The following is an 18,267-nucleotide window of genomic DNA, read 5'->3' on the forward strand; positions in this document are numbered from 1 at the left end:
TGCTGATGACATCGGCATCAATTGAATATACTACACCAGAGAGCATCAAGGAGGGCAACATATCTTTGTGTTTTGGGAAGCCACCGATAGTTGGAGGATTCACACAAGTCAATCTGGCATCAACTGCTGAAAGTGGTGATTTAAAATTTTCTTAGGAGAAGGTAAAAACTTCCTATTATGTATTTAAGGTTATTTGACGTAATACCTTAGTTTCCGTTTTAAAAGCACAGTACCAGGGGGATGAAAAATGTTATTGATAATTCCCACAAGAGATTTTATTTCATCATGGAATAATTTCCAACTCGATTTTTGGTTTTTAGCCCTGTGGAGGTTGTTGATAAAACATTTAATTTAGAATTATGAAAATAAAAACTATTAAGAATCAGGCCAAGGTCGGTAAAAGTAGGTTTCCCGTAGATGCCCCTGTTAAAGCAGTTATCTTCTCGAAAAAGGCTAATGTCCATTTTCTTCTAAATCACAAGTAAATTTTATATTTTTATGTTTATAGTTAGCATATTGTAAAAAGGACTTGTTATGATACCTATCTTTAAACAAAACAAAAGTGTCATCTATGTTCATCCTATAAAAAAAGTAGTTTAAGAGATGAAGGCCAATTGTCCAGCAGATCCCTTTCAAATTTGAGTATAAAAATATTGACGAATGTGCAGCTTTGAGGGTTGCCCATACCCACACCCTCTGTTTGCAAATAAACATGTCCATTAAAAATAAATGCAGCGTCCCACACTGATAACTCTAACAATTTTCTAAAATCATCGTGTTTAAAGCCATTTGGTATCGTCTTAAGTAAAAATTTTTATATAAAATAAAGCAAACAGTCTCCTCTCCTACACAGGTATATTAGTGTACAGTGCTTCAATATCGAAGCTTGCCATGGTCAGAGTCCTGGCATAAAATACTGTTCTTAAAATCAAAAGAGTTGGTTAGATTATATTCATTTTTAAAAAGATTCTTTAGTGAAGGTGCCAAGAGTTTAGTTACACCACATAAACTATTGAATCCAAAGTAAATCTGATGATGAAATGATATTAATAGATTTCCTCAGAGATTTTAACATCTGAAGAGACAGAACATTCAAATTAGTTTTTTTTTTTTCTTTTAGTACGGAGAGAAAATCTCCCCCTCTCTGTCTGTTTGTCCGTCTGCCTTTTTATCTTGGTATCAGTGCTACTTTATTAAGTACTGTTTGCCTGATGACGTAAAATGATATAACTATTAGTTCAAAAGTAAAACGTCAACTGAATATTATGAAAAATCTCTTATCTTGAACATATTTAAAAAAAAAAGACCTTTCTATAAAAAACCGAACGTTTAATGTCCCATAAAGCACTTAATCGAAGATAGTATTTTAGAACATGGACTTCAATTATTATTAACTAAGAGGATTTCGGAGTTAAGATCGGATTAAGAAATTGGAAGCGACCAGTCAGCCGTACAACATAGAGCGCTTACCAGCAGATAAGCTCTTAATGAAGTAATGGTCCTCGAGAAAGACGCATTTGCTTCTTGGAGGAATAGGATTTTGGTTAGAATTATATTTCCTTTTACTAACTGCTACACGATCGTACTGACACTTTTAGAACAATATATATATATATATATATATATATATATATATATATATATATATATATATATATATAATATATATTACTAAAAATCACGTTATTTATTTACTAACTGAAGCCTCGAAGATGTGTTAATTACACGAAGGTACTCGGCACTCCGTTGTTTCTTTTTAAACTATATATATATATATATATATATATATATATATATATATATATATATATATATATATATATACTATATATATATATATATATATATATATACATATATGTGTGTGTGTGTGTGTGTGTGTGTGTATAGACACAATTAGTCAATGAGCTATCATGATGAAGATAGCCTGATATCGGTGGTAAGCATAAAAACCGGATTCGACTGGCGTATTCACAGCTAAGTCTATATTTACATTTATCTTGATAGCCAAGTGGTCAAAGCCACTGTTTAACGTTGTTTTTATACCAGGGAACGCTTCGAATCCCAACGGGGACGAAGCAATTATATGTAATTTCCCTTAGGTGTAAGTTATTCCCAGGTTACTGTGAAATCAAAATAAGAAATATTTGCGGCATGATATTTCAGACAAAAATATTATATATATCTAAATATAATATATATATATATATATATATATATATATATATTATATATATATATATATATACCATGGTGTAGCTTCAGGGAATTGACAGGTCAATGGCCACTGCCAGATATTTTAAACTACTGATTCTTGGATGAACACGAAGTGCAGAAAGCTCCCACAAATTCATTGGCGTCATACATCTACACAGGAGACTCATTAGCAGCTCGTCAAAGCCCCGTACACAAACTTTATCATTCATTTCTGTATTTCAAATGCTCAGGTTCTTTCAGTATATTAAGGACCTTACTTTCCGTTATGTCTTCTGTCCATCCATCTAGCTCTTTCTATATCTTTTCCTTCTACTTCCTAACACTTTCAAGTGTGAAATTTATTCAAATTTTTTTTTTACTTCTGCCTAGATATGAGAAAAAATTCAGAGCATAAATACATAAAAAAAGGAGACTAAAGCCTCAGTTCAAAACTGTGAGGTAATAACCTCGCACCGTATATGAAGGCGAACAGACACTGTACAAGAGAAATAAAGTCTTTTATCTTCCTTAGTGGTCTTTCTCTTTTTAAGCGATTCTTTTCCACTCGGATCCTGCAAATAGCGTTTGAGGGTTGATGCATAATTCATGATGCATTTTCCAGTGGGTGTTTTTCGACTTAGCACCAGCATCAGTGGAATGAAGTAAAAGTTGAAATATATCGCTTTCTGTTTTCCGTCCGTTTTTTTTTTTTTTTCTTTTTTGTAAAGAATGCGCCGCGGAGGCGAGTTTTATGGCCATTTCTCAACATCGTCGTGGCCCTTTTGTTTTCTTTTCATTTCCGTCGACTGATTTGTTTTCATAACTCAGAAAAGATAAGGTACATTTGCTTTGAATAAATGAATTAGTTAAAGCAATGTTTAACCGGGATATGATATTTATTATATCACATTCTGATATGGAATTGAAAAACTGACTAAACAAATAAGCAATGTGCTGAAGAAAGTTTTCTGTCCGGTGTTGGCCTCAACCGTGGCCCATAAAACTTAGCTGCGGCCCATGAAACTCAGCGAAGGTCCGGTGGTGGCCTAAGCTTTTGGTACTTTTAGCGCTGTCAGAAGTACGATTAAGGCTAACTTTGACCTTAAATACAATAAAAGCTACTGAGGCTAGAGGACTGCAATTTGGAATATTTGATGATTAGAAGGTGGTTGATCAAAAAACCGAATTGCAGCCCTCTGGCCTTTGTAGTTTTTAAGATCTGAGGACGGATGGACAGGCAAAGTCGGCACAACAGTTTTCTTTTACAGAAAACTAAAAAAAAAGTTGGAGAAAGGACCCTCATAAACCATGATCTGGCTTCAGGATTCAGGAATATCACTATTTGTTTTTGTCTCAGTCTCAGGAGGAAGAGTTTGGTGTAAGGTCAACAAAACTGACTGCGCTTAAGTGACTACAGCAGCCTTTACTCCTCAGCAGTCGCTGGTAAAAAAAAATGAATCCCTTTTTCCTCTTTGTGCAGACAACCGTGGTTTGTTTATTTGGGTCTGGAGAATCTTTCTTCTTGTTTGTCTTAATATTTTTCCTTAATGCTTATAAAGTCTCGGTTTCCTGGAATGCTTATCGTTACCCATATTATCAAAACAAGAAAACAAAAAGGTGGTTACGCTCTGTTGTTTATCAAAGAATTTTATTATTCTTTTCCTGGATTCCGGCATTGAGTTCCTCTTCGGATCTGAATGGACTTCTCGTCTGTTTCCATTTGCTCAACAGAGCATTCTTGCTTGCATAGCACACACTATTAAACTTCCTCTGTTTTAGTGCGCATAGCGGTTACTATTTGAAAAGTTCTCTATTTGCTTCTCGTAGGAACGTTCACTTGTCCTCGCTGATAACGGAATTCCGTCCTGTTCGGGTTCCGTGTAAGAAATGTATCTTTTAGAAAGGCGTATCGTATAAAGTAGGGTATTATCGTCATTATGGAAGTAGGGAATGAAAGAGCTATATTTTTATATCTATGTAAACATATATTTATCAGATAATTATTATTTACCTTATAAAAATCATGTTAGCATAAACCCGGCTCTTTCATATCTGTCCCTAAGGTAATTAAAAACACACAAACGCTGACAAACATTCGAACGAATATATTCGCACAAAGTATTAGCATCTAAATAGCTACTTTATACACAGAACACTCACTAGCACCTTAGTTACTACAGTTGCTTAGACATTCACACTACTTGTGAACTAACTTTGGTAGCACATAACGCTATTTAAATACCTCCATCAATATACCAAGGAGACAATTTGGGTTCCTTTCTCTACTTTCTTCAAGTTCTCAAATACCCTCTTTAATCAAAACCTATACTACTTCTCCCTTTCTTCTCCCGAGGCTCATACCATTGTGATATACTTAGGTCCTTCTTTTAAACTGTATTAACCTTATTACTTCCTACAGTCACGGTGTTACCCTTTAATCATTCTAAGTAGATAAATACTTGCTCATTATGTCTCATACTGACTTTACGTTTACGTGCAATCGAGTTTGGTCGCAAGGAAATACCCAGAAAGGATTGGCTTGGGATTTCATAACGACTAGGCAGAAGTAAAATACAGTTTTATCAATGATGGTGAAACAAGTATCTGGAAATCTGCCTAACTTTCCAGTATATCCGCATGGTCAAATTCTCGTGATCTAAAATAGAAATAAAATAAAAGATAAAAAAACTAAAAAACTAAAGGTATCTTGGGAAATTAATCACGCTTCCCTACCTAAATATAATTTTGTTGTCAGGAACAAAATGCTTCTATTTGGGTTAAACAAAATGCTTCTATTTAGATCCAACCCTCCACAAAATATTAAGATAATCCCTAAGCAAATCTCACAAATCATCTCGATGTTTAATTCTATATATATTACCTTGGCAGCTGAAGAATACATAAACTGTTATGTATGCAGAATTAACCACCGTAGCCAGTTTTTAAATTGTGGGTACCGTAGATCAGTCTGATAGAAAAAAAAGTGTCCGATCCCTTCACCTGGAATAATTCAATTGCAATCAGGTTGCATGTGGCAACTCCTAGTTCGCAGATCGTCAATAGGTACCTTTGTGAATAATGATACCCCGTTGAAACTCACAAGTCTGAATTTACTATTAATGTGTACATTATTACTGATTTGCCAAACAAACTAAATAAATATTTTAGATATTCATTTAATCTTATACGAATTTTTGAAGCTCTTTCTACATTATTTTCTAGTCGCTTATCAATTCAGTTAGTTATATTGGAGTGAACTATATAAAATGTATGACTTCCTTATCACCAAAGGATGTTATTTAAAATAAACATCATTGTGTGTTTTTCCTAACTGGGGTAATTGTTGCGACATTTATTTCTGTAGTGCTTTACCTAAAAACTCATTTTAACAACAATACTAGTCACCCCAAGTGCACCGTTATAACAGTTCGGACAAATATAATTTACTCGCAATAGTTTCGGTTTGGGAAACAGCAAATTGCTGTTCAGTTCAAAACTCACTCACAGTAAACAAAAAGCTGCGCATTTTTACTACATTTCAATATAGATAAGGACGTGACTCGAAGTGTCAGAGTAGAAACAAAAAAAAAAACTCACACACATAGGTATGTGGATGTTATGTTTATAGGTATATCAGTTTAAATCGATCACTCTATAATATAGATTTAATTTTTTTCAGCTGGATGGAAGGGAACAATGCCTTTTCATTCAGGGATCTAAGCGACCTAACGTTCATAATTGTACTTTATGAATTTTCTCGTATTACTATTACTGCAACCACGACAACTATTCTGGAATGAGATAAGTATCAAAGCATTTTTTGTGTGTACTTTAATGTCTGTTACTTCGAAACATTTTATTTTGAAAATAATCACTTAAAGAGAATAGGAACCAAAATTTAATGGCCACGTGGATCACCAAGTAACTTTCGTAATTGGTTTTTAATCATATGAACGAACGGGGCCGAATTTCGATATGCACATTTCATCGATCTTTCAGTTCCCTACTGTGACGCGCTTTTTCCAGTCAAATCGGTATGAGACTAAAGGTGCCGTAGGAACCGGTGGTATTTGAGTAGTTAAAGGCCTTTCTCGTTGTATTTTACCAGTAATTCTACTTTCCTTCCCGATTTGATTTTATATATTCAATAATTTAAGAAAATAGTACTGTTATTTCACCTTTCGCGTCCTCTCTCTCCTTTATAATCGCAGAATTTGTAGTGTTCGAATCAAGAAAAGTTATGCACAGTAAAGAATTAACTGTCGTTTGCTGTTTGAACGACCGGTGGCTCTGATAGTTCAGGTGTTTTGGAGGCAGAAAGTGAGGTCAGATATTTTCATCTGCTTGTTGAAGATTTCTGAATATAAGACAGGCTTCATCTTTGCAAGTACTTAAATGAAATCCCCCCCTCCCCATCAGTATCGTTATATCCCTTTCCCACCATTCCTTACCCTACCCTTCCACCACCATTACCCTACTCCCTATTGGCAATGAACATTTAAAAATATCATTGATCGAGGAGGCAGAATTTTCGTGAAATAATTTCAAGATTTAAATTTACATTTGTGAATGACAATCGATGCTACCAAGTGCTTTTGAACTCTCATTAGGTACTATCTGCTTGCAGTGGTTTATTAGGTAATATCGTGAAGGATAAAAGGTGCTTCTGTGATCACTTTTATTCGATTGCTGTGTAATTTACATTTTAATGTTTTACTCTTTTTTTGATATAAGGAATGCCATTTGAGTCTTGCGATAATCTGTTGTCCATATTTGGATTTTATGAGTGTTGCTAGTAATCTAATTGGGTGGTAATTCAAATTTCATTATTTTCTTAGGCTGTTGCAACAGGTACGAATTTTACTTTTATTTCCAAGTATCTCTTTAAAGCTCGTGTTAGCCGGATATTTCCATCTGTTCTGTTGCTGAGTTATCAGGATTTTTCATCCAAGGTTGAAAGTGGAAACGCGAAAGAAAGCCGGCAAAACATAGGTAAATTTTCGAAAGGAATTCAAGTATGCAATTAAGTGAAGGGTTTCATCATTGTTACGACTGTTACCACCGCAACGACGACAACTATTCTCGTTTGAAATTGATATTGAAAAATATATATTTATTATTACTATTATGTCTGCTACTTCCAATGTGTTTGTTATGAAAATATTTATTATATAAAGAAAATAGGCACCAGAATTTAACATTATGATGTCGCCAAGTACAGAACTTCGTACATGATTACTTTAAATTATATGATTGAGAAGGTTACCTCCGTGCACTGTTGGCATCATGGGGTGGCGCTTTTGCGTGTGTCCTGCCGATCAGTTTCTGCTTCCGTCTCCTACCTCCACATTTGTATTTTGCTCTCTCTAGGCCTCAGTTTTGTACGATGCTGTTCCCCTTAACACTTAGGGTCTGTTAGTTCGAATTCTATTCAAGAAAAGGGTATTAATTATTGTATGTGACTCGGTTGAAGACTACTGTTGTAAAATGTGATGAAATTATTGTACGCTGAATGTTTGTACAATTAGAAAAAAAAGTGCTATTTAAGTTATTAAGTGCTATATATGAAAAATAAAATGGATATTGTTCCTCAACATAATGACATAAAATAATGTGTTGTGCACATTGAATATTTTAAATAAAAAAAATTAACGTCAGGGGAAAAGAAAAAAAACGGATGGAGGATTGCCATTTATTATTGTATTATAAAATTCAAAAGCAGTAAAAATTATGAAACAAGTAATTTGATTAAAATTCTTAAAAAATAAATATTTAAATCCTTAAAATAAAGAACATAATGAATGTTTAACATTATCTCTCGGCAATAATTGAACTAGTCAATCACAATAGCGGGTGATATATATATATATATATATATATATATATATATAATATATATATATATATATATATATATATATATATATATATATATATATAATATACTATATATATATATATATATATATATATATATATATATATATATATATTATGGAACTACCGTAGTAAAGTAACCTGTACTACGGTGGTTCCATAAATATATTTGTATATATATATATATATATATATATATATATATATATATATATATATATATATATATATATATATATATATATATATATATATAATATATATATATATATATATATATATATATATATATATATATATATATATACATATATATATATATGTATATATATATATATATATATATATATATATATATATATATATATATATATATATATATATATATACAGTAGACCCTTGACTCACGAACACAATCCGTTCCTAGACCTTGGTCTGTTCCAAATTGTTCGTGACTCGGAGCTAATTTCCCCATAAGGTTTAATGGGAATAATATTAATTGGTTCTCGACCCCTACGAACCAATATATATTATGTATATTTTGCCTTATTTTACACAGATAATGTAAAAGTCAGTGTAAAAAACCTTAATATATCTAATAATATAATTTAAAATGGTAAACTAACACTATAAAAACGTTTGTAAAGTGAACACTTACTATGACTGGCGAGACTTCTGGCTTGACGGACAAGAGAAGAGGAGGGTGTGGGTGGGGGGGAGGAGGTTATTGTGCGGAAGGAGACCCTCCCCCATCCAGGTCGGGGAGATCTCGTTCCGGAGATTCAACTCTTCTAGGTTTTTTTGGTGAACGTTTAATCACAAACTTATCCAATGTCTGTTGCCTTTTCCTTCCTTGCATAACTTTTCTGAAATGGCTCATTAAATTTTCATTGAGCATATTCACGATCCTGTTCGTAACAATTTTGTCCGGATGATACAATTCAAGGAAGCACTGGACATCATTCCACTTTTCCAATGCGGCTTTTATCACATCACTGCTGACATCTGTAACTTCCTCCCCAGCCTCCTCTTCGTCAGTTGATTGCTCCCGAGCAAGTTGCTCCTGCTGCTCTTTGTGGAGTTGAACAAGTTCGTCCGCAGTCAAATCTTCTGAATGTTCAGCGACCAATTCTTCAACATCTTCGTCGTTGACTTGTAGACCCATACTGTTGCCCATGGACACAATTTCTTGCACAATCTCTGCATCGAAGCCCTCAAAGTCACGGACAGTTACGCACTGGGGCCAAAGTTTCCGCCACGCAGAATTTAATGTGCGGTACGTAACTTCAGTCCATGCGTTATCAATGAGGGTTATGCAGTGAAAAACATTAAAGTGCTTCTTCCAAAATTCTTTTAAGGTTAATTTTGTCTCTTCAGTTACACGGAAGCATCTGGAGAAGAGCGCCTTCGTATATAATTTCTTAAAATTGCTAATGACTTGTTGGTCCATGGGCTGGAGAACAGAGGTCGTGTTGGGTGGAAGGAACTTGAACTGAATGAAGTCATGTTCACTGCAGTCAGCCAAGGTAGTAAGGGTGTGCCGGGGCATTATCCATGATCAGAAGGCACCCGCTAGGGGTAGCTTGTTCTCTGTTAGGTACTGACTCACGGTCGGCGCAAACACTTCATCAATCCACTCCATAAACAAGTTCCGTGTCACCCATGCTTTTGTATTGGCCCTCCACATTACAGGCAGTCTGGCCTTATTTACGTTGTGCTGCTTAAAGGCACGCGGGTTATTTGAATGGTAGACAAGTAGCGGCTTTAGTTTCAAGTCGCCACTTGCGTTGAGCATAACAAAAGCGTAAGCCTATCCTTCATTGGCTTGTGGCCTGGGAGCGCCTTCTCTTCTTGGGTGATAAATGTCCTGTTGGGCATCTTCTTCCAGAAGAGGCCCGTTTCATCACAATTGAAAATCTGTTGAGCGACGTATCCTTCGGCCTCCACGAACTCGGCAAACTCAGTCACGAATGCCTCAGCAGCAGCCTTGTCTGCGCTAGCAGCCTCACCATGCCTAATTACAGAGTGAATTCCAGTTCTTTTCTTGAAGTTATCAAACCACCCTTTACTAGCCTTAAAATCATCTGGCGTGGCACTAGTAGAAGGAGTTTCCTTCAGCAAACTCTGATACACTTGCCGAGCTTTCTCGCAGATGATCGGCTTGTTTACACTATCACCTGCCATCTGTTTCTCATGTACCCACTTCAAAATTATTTTTTCTGCCTCTTCGAGGGTTTTGCGATCTCATCTTGGTTAGTACTGTCACTCCCTTCGCAACATTTGCTTCTTTAATGGCATCCTTGTTTTTCAAAATTGTCGAAATTGTCGACTTGGCCATCTTGTACTCACTTGCGATATCGGTCACGCGAACACCACGTTCAAACTTTTCTATAATTTCTTTCTTTATTTCAATGGTTATCTTCCTCTGCACCCTCTTCTCACCATCACTCTTCACTTTCTTACTTTCACCACCACTCTTCACTTTCTTAGGGCCCATTATGAAGAAAATCACAAGTTTTAGCGCAAAAAATGCTAAGCGAATTGACGAACGTCTTGTACACAATGAGATGAGACAAAGAGCGATGCGTGGGTGACGCCGTGCGTGGGCGGCTGGAGGATGGCTGTTCCCATGGCAACTCAAACGCTCTCACGTGTGCTGGGCGATTTCGCGCATTTTTCAAATGTTTGTGTCTAAAAATTAGTTTGTGAAACAAAGTGAATTGTTATTTTCCAGAAATTTCCAGCATTTTTCAAATGTTCATGTCTCAAAATTAGTTCATGACCCAAACAGAATTTTTATTTTCCGCATTTTTTTTTGTTCGTATCTCAAAGTTAGTTCGTAGGTCAAGGGTGAAATTTTACCTATAATTTTGGTCGGGGATCGAGTTGTACGTGGGTCAATGCGTTCGTGAGTCAAGGGTCTACTGTATATATATATAGCTCAACGATTACACAAAGGCTCAAGTTGCTATGTAATTTTCCATTTAAATCGGTATACGAAAAGAAATTATTGCCATTTCTCACAGAGCTGACTGCTTAGCAACACATTCTCCTGCGTCTCCATACTAACCAATCCATTCCTAGTGATTTTTTAGTAGTTTGAATGCGGGTCCGTCGGATATGGATTAGACAGGAAGGTGGTCACAGAGCTTTCACTGGAAACAATGTTAGCGCAAAAATCGCGAAAATACATCTTGTATGGGTTGCGTAAGTGCTTTAAAAGTATGAACAAAATGTAGAAATAACTGAAATATATTTACAAAACCTTCGAGCTCTGCATTTTGGCGATGAGTTGTCAAGTTATCCAAAAGAAGATAGAAAGATGGATAACTAGATAGTTATCTGGATAGAAAGATAGTTTCGAGCTATTTTTTCGCAGCTTGGTATTTATCGGGATTTTTTAGCAGTTTTGGGGTTAGTTGTCAAGTCATCTAAAAATAGTTAGCAAGATAGTTAACTAAATAGATAGTTTCGAGCTAATTTTGGTAGTTTGGTAATTTTCGGCACGTTGGCTTAGTATGATGTACGCTAAAATAGATCAATTCAAAGGTAGGGCACGAAGCCGGGTAGGACACACGCTAAAATGACACCCATCAAGGGCTAGACCTTAGTACACATTACTAAAGGGTGTTTGCAGGGACCCTGCAGCCACTAGCTGCTCTGAGTTTTTAGCCTTCCATTGTTGCTTTCTGTCTTCAATCTTGCTGTGCAGTATTCCCTTTTCATTGTTTTGAGCACTGAATGGCAGAAAGTGTGAATGCTTAACGTGACAGCCTAATTTCTTAAATTTAAATGAAATTATCAAGAGGACCTCAATGAAGCAAAGACCAGAATGCAGTTAAAAAAAAGTCACAGGTAAAATAAGTCACGGAAAAGTCACATGAATCTCTCCTGGATATTGACACCTAAGTATTTTAATCCAGTTTGTATCCACCTTTGTGTCGTGTTTAGTACATGCCCGTTGGGGATTACCGTAAAAACATAAACAAAAGACTAAATTAATGTGGCCTTTTTTTCATGTGACGTTTTCATAGCCAAAATTGACTTGTTTTTTTCTTTGATTTTTTTTTTCCTGTGACTTTATTACTGGCCCCCGAAAGACCAGCGGTCACGTCAGGATTAGCACTCTAGGTTAAGTCAGGATAAAATATATCCCTGTAGTTGCACTTACTGTCTGTGGGCTACGTTTCCATCTATGGCTACCTATCCACTGCCTTTCAGTAAATTTTTTTCTTTTATTAAGAAAATATACATTCTTAAAATTTGTAATATGGTATATACGTCATAATATATTTACATAAATGAAATTAATAATTAGGCTATATTAGCTATTTTACAATTTTAATATTCATCTATTTAATAAGTTTTTAAATTACAAACATATTGACTCGTGAATACTTTTTGGACAGAAGTTTTAAATCCTTGTTTACTTACAGGCGATAACATTTTGGAAAGTATGTAAAAGCTGTTTGATAGTCTATAAACAAATGGGTAGTTATATGATATCAACAGACACAGGAATCAGTATTGTTTTTGCCACGAGGAATAGTGGCACGGGAAATACAGACATGATTAGAAATAGCACTGGCATATTCCACTGTATTTTCATTCCTTCGAAAATAGTGTTCTTATGCAAAACGTTTGCAAATGCCATATATTGAAATATTGTCGACTTTGTAAATTAACAATGTTACATTATATCGAAACACCACAATTCTAGTTTATTTAAAATAAATAATTGACAATAGATTATTTAAAGCCTTTGCGGCTCAGTAATGCATCGAGTAATGGTAAAACAAATATATTGATATGTGATACAATGCAATTTTCCCAAGCCATCCCATGCATCTGCTCCCTAAGTCACAATAAATAAATTTTTTTTTATTTATTTAGCGTTTGTTTATAGAACAAAAGCAACAGGCAAAGGTTAAAGGCTAGTCTCAAAAATGTGTTCATCCTCTTCAATGAACTAAACATTTTCCAGTTAACAGTAGCTTATAACTATTCATATTTCATTAGATCATTTCTGAAGCTACAGTGTTTGGTTAAGTTTGTAACGGAGGTTGATGGGAGATTAAGTTGCTGATGTAATCTATAGAACTGCTGCTTTAATAAGCTCTTATAACTTGGTGAAAATACATAACTGACCTACCATATTTAGTCCAAGTAAAATATCAAATCCGAAAATTAATAACGTAGAATATAAGACTAACAATCAATGCCAAGGAAAATTAGGATGTTAAATATCGGCTACACGCAAACAAGTTGCTTTCTAAAACCTTTCGAAAATCTGTCAATACATCTAAAGGATTTCAGAATCGGGAGTCTTGGGCAAGGCAATTCTTGAAAATCCTGTCAAAATATGATCAATTATGTAATGTACTAACTTGCTCATGGCGAAAAACACAAAGCCCTCCCCTGTACTCCATGTGGATTTTTATGCATGGATTACCTTTGGAGCGAAATGTGACAAAAAACATAAACATATATATATAATATAAGAGATATATATAGATATATATATATATATATATATATATATATATCTATATATATATATATATATCTATATATATATATTATATGATAGATCTATATATGGATGGCGTTTCTTCTTATCACTTGATTTCGTCATCACCGTATCTAAAATGCGTTTATCATGCCTTACTATTGTTGCATTACCGTGATTCAGTACTTTTACATATCCTGAATTCCTACGATAAATAAAATATTCATTTTAATCATTAACAGCCATTATCTAACTTATGACCGCTCTTAAGTTACTCTATTCACATCAACCGTCATAAATCATACTCTTGTCTGATAGTACCACCTAGCGGCCGCGCGACGAATGAGATTAGGATCCGTGCGAGTAAAACTGCGTTCTGTTGTCCTTGCCTGGTAACTCCCATAGGAAAAACTACAAATCTCGTTCGTTTAGTCGCCGGTATCGTTTGAGGGTGTTTTATGATTGCTGAAAGTTGCTGCGGTTCTTCGCTTGGTCGTCTGCCGTTGTAGGTATTCGTGAGTAAACGTAAAGTTTTTGAGTATTGTGAATATCTCATAGAAGTATTTCAGCTTACATTTTTTGTGATCTTTGAATTAAATACTGCTGCTGGCATATTGTAAGATATAGTTTTGGGTTTGAAGTATAACTAGTTTTAATTAAACTTAATTGTTTTTTTTCTAACTTGCGCTGATAACTTTCCCCTCAAGTGTAGGTTGAGACTTGATAAACTGGTCGAAGTGTCTAGTGTTTCGTGGGATTAATTGTTGCGTAATTTGGTCTCGCTTTTACCAAGTGGTAAGCGGGACGTTCCAGTTTAGTTTCTTGTTGGAAATTAGTGTTCACACTGATCAGGATTTTATGAGTTTCTAGTAGTGTGATGTTTAAACATTTCAAACTTTAGCAGATTTTAAAGTTAGATTTTCTGTTGCTAGCAGTTTGCTGTTTTTTCTTTTTAGTTACTGCAGAGTTTGTAGGCGACTTTTAACATTAATTTTCATATCTGGTTTTTATATTTTGAGTTTCTAAGTTTGGTAAACATTTAAAACTTTAGCATATTTTCATTTTTTTTGCTAGCAGTTTTCTGTTTTTTTCTTAAAGCATCAGTTTTATTTACTGCAGTTCATAACTTTTGAACAAAATGTTACTTGTATTTTCATATTTCACTTTGGTAGAGCATCTGAGCACATCTGAGTACATTGTGCTGTAGAAATTGGAATAGTTAATGTTAAACTTATATTTGGACATCCAAATATAACTAATAAGTTTACATATGAGCTCTTATTTACCTGTTTGCTATTTACACCTGTTTGCTATTTGTTTGATATTTGATGTTGAGGTGCCTTCAAACTATTGACTTTTTAAGACTTCATAGTGGTTAGGTATCCCAACGTTGAAGGTTTGTTGAAAACTTATATTTTTACTAGCATCCAGTGTGTTTTGGATACAGGATTGTTTCAGTTTTAGTCATGAAATTCTTAGATGCATTTCATAATGAATGTCAACGTTTTAAAGGTTTAAAATGGAATTAAAATGGAGACAAAACCTTCCTTAAAGCGTGTTACACTATAATTGGAAGATTTACTGACCAGTCACAATTTTACAGTACTAGACTGATGCTATTTGATCACCACTGGACCTGCTGTTTCCAGGGACTACGATGGTAACTATTTTTTTCTCCAGAATAATGAGTAAGTTAATTTACTGTTTTGTGCAACCAAAACCATTTTTAGCAAGCTACTCCTCCCCCTTCAAGGGCGGAGCCCCTGAAGGGGGAGGATCTCCAATGGCATACGGTGGACTACGGTCCCCCGTATGTCAGAAGGGCTTGCTAAAAAAATAATAAATGGTAAATTTAAGTTCAGTTTGGTTAGTTTGGTAAGTTTACGATTGAAATCTTCAAAACTTAGGAAGTCTTTCATTACATAGAGCTTAGAACTTGGATATAGATTGTTAAGTATTAACAGCTGTTATAATTATGGTTATTTTAGAACTCTCTATTCAAATGTAATTTAATTTTACTTTTAAAGATTTTTAAGTTTTCAGTTAAGTTTTAGTGAAGGTGTTAATGATACTTTATTTCTCCGGCCATTACTTGGTTCTAATTTGTCTTAATGTGCAACTAAACTAGCGGAATTAAAGGAAATAAGTTATTTACTCCTGTAACTTAAGTCTTAAGTGTAACTAAACTACTATGAGATTCAGGGCCTCTGTAACACTGTTTTTTCGCAATAACTTTTTATCTATGCATTTCATAAATATAACTCTTATTCAGAATACATATTATATCAACACATAAATTTTGAGTATTCTGCACTACGTAGGTTGAATAAATTTGGTACTTATAATTTATGTGACCTTTTTTGAAGACGGGCCAACTTACTCAGAAAAAGTTTCGAACGCACTCGTTACGTAACTTATGACATCATTTCTTCCCTCTTTCTCGATGGATGATTGGCTATACGTAACGAAGGCTAAACCTCTGGCAACAATGACTTACAAATTTAAATACAAGCAAAGCAGTACACCTTTATGAACTCTGGAACCTCCCCACTGATAATTGTCATAATGAACAAACCAACAAAATGTTAATAAATACAAAAACACTCGATTATTAGTCTAGCTCCCAAACTAAGTTTCCAAAGAAATTAGTCTACTTTATAGGTCACAATCAGATTGACAAGATGTAGGGAATAGTTGGTAATTATCAAAAACATAGTAGACAAGCTTGATTTGATAACTGCTATATCCAATGTCAAGCAATTTTTATTTATTGGCTATCTACCTATTTACTGAAAAAAAAAAATAGCCGGTACCGTATATTGGCTTTAAACCTTAACCAATAATTATCGTCAGAATGGTGACTTCATGAGGCTCCACCCACTTTCGCCTAGTTATAACTCAGGATAACACTGAAGGCTACCATGGACATTGTTGGCTTAGAAAATTTAACTTCTGGCTATAGAAAGTAATCTCTCGAGTAGTTGTAAGAAGTGCTAAATGATCCTCAAGGATCCCAGCAGTTGGCCTAAACGTTTAATTCATTTATATTACTGCTATACTGTTGCGGCACTACTGCTACAGTAGTATTACTACGCTAGCACTGATACCCCACCCACATCTATGTATCGTACCGCCATTCATAAAGTCTTTGGGTTTCAGAGCCGATGGAGTTTGTCTGGTGGATGGGCGGGGCAACATTTCGTCAAAATTGTTTACCTTGCTTACGTAATGAATGTTTTTAGACTCTTGGCTCGTAATCATTGGCCATGGCGTCGGCTAGATCATTTTTACTCTATAAAAATTACAACTATCGGGTTTAGGTTATTGATAATGCTGACAAAATTTGTGTGGTTGTAAAATATACATATGTCAACTTTCAGCTACATCCGATGCTTTGACAAGGAGCAGAGTCCAAAAAACCGTGTTACAGAGACCCTGAATCTCATAGTAGCGGAATGAAAGGAATTTTAATCCTTGGTTCAAAGTTTGCGCTTATCTACTATTTATCTTTTATCAGTTTACACCATGTTATGGAAGTTAAGGAGCAGTGACTTAATTATTTGATTCTTTGCAGGTCTTGGTGGCGAGGGCTTTTATTGGCAGTTACTGGGCGGAGATCCTGGATTTAGAGTAAATGGATCTGCTGGGAACTTAATGGATTACGCAGAGTTAGAAATTTTATCTTAACCTGGGTGAACTGAATTATTGTAAAACTAGGAGCCATTGTATCTTCATGGATTATGCGCAGATTAAGCAATTTTCTCAACGTGATTGAACTGAAGTTTTGCAAAACGAGTAAGTAAGATTTTCAAATGAGCTATGTACAGTTTTCAAGGATTCCTTAAATGGTATTACAACGTGCTTGAACTGAAGTATTGCAAAACTAGTAAGTTTTAAGATTTATGAATAAATAGTGAGCTATGTACGGTTTTCAAGGATCCTTTAGATGGTATTAGACTAAGTAGTTGATATTGTAATTGTGGAATAAACTTTTAATTGCATATTAGTAAAACTTAAATCCTAAAACCCGTGTATTAGAGTATGTACTACGAATAAATTAATGGTTTTTTAGTCTATTTGGATGTGGATTTCTATTAAACATTCCCTGAATTCCTGAATCTAGCCTGCTTTAGATTTAAAAGAATGAAGGAAAGTATCTGTATATTGCGTGTAAAACTATCTTATTAACCATCGAAGTTCATGGCTATACCCTGAACAGATGTCAGGGTTCCAAATAGGTTTACATTATTTTTCATGCCTTGCATGTACACGTGTATGGGGTGCGAGGATTGGTAGATTTAAGTCTCCTACGAAATTTTAACCAGATTCAGAGCTATTTTATTCTTGTTACCGAAGAGCTCATTTATACAGGTAACAAAATTAGTAATCATGAATGATGACCGGCATCAAAATATCTTTAGTAATTCGAAGACAGTTAAAGTAACTATACAGCTGTTGGCGTTTTCTCTTGAGGCGGCCAACTGTTATGTTATCTAATTATTGTTATTAAGGTTTGCTGTGGAAGCTTGCATGAAAGTGGAAATTAGAAAACACTTATAAAGTTCTGTTGCAGAGCTAAAGATAATTTAGAAGATACAATGGGGTTGGTAGTCAGAGAAAGGGAATGGACACTGGTATATATCGACAATCTATTGATAACCCTGGTTAAGTTTTTGTGGATTACG

General features: G+C 34.7%; 1 long non-coding RNA gene across 1 annotated transcript; it reads left to right on the forward strand.

Annotated features, from left to right (window-relative positions):
- Positions 1-13,959: 13,959 nt before the first annotated feature.
- Positions 13,960-17,662, forward strand: LOC135216008 (uncharacterized). Its single transcript, XR_010314779.1, has 3 exons — positions 13,960-14,087; positions 15,186-15,270; positions 17,157-17,662. It is a non-coding gene; the product is annotated as an uncharacterized LOC135216008 (long non-coding RNA).
- The last annotated feature ends 605 nt before the right edge of the window (positions 17,663-18,267 follow it).

Source organism: Macrobrachium nipponense, chromosome 6, assembly GCF_015104395.2.
Source record: "Macrobrachium nipponense isolate FS-2020 chromosome 6, ASM1510439v2, whole genome shotgun sequence".
NCBI lineage: Eukaryota > Metazoa > Arthropoda > Malacostraca > Decapoda > Palaemonidae > Macrobrachium > Macrobrachium nipponense.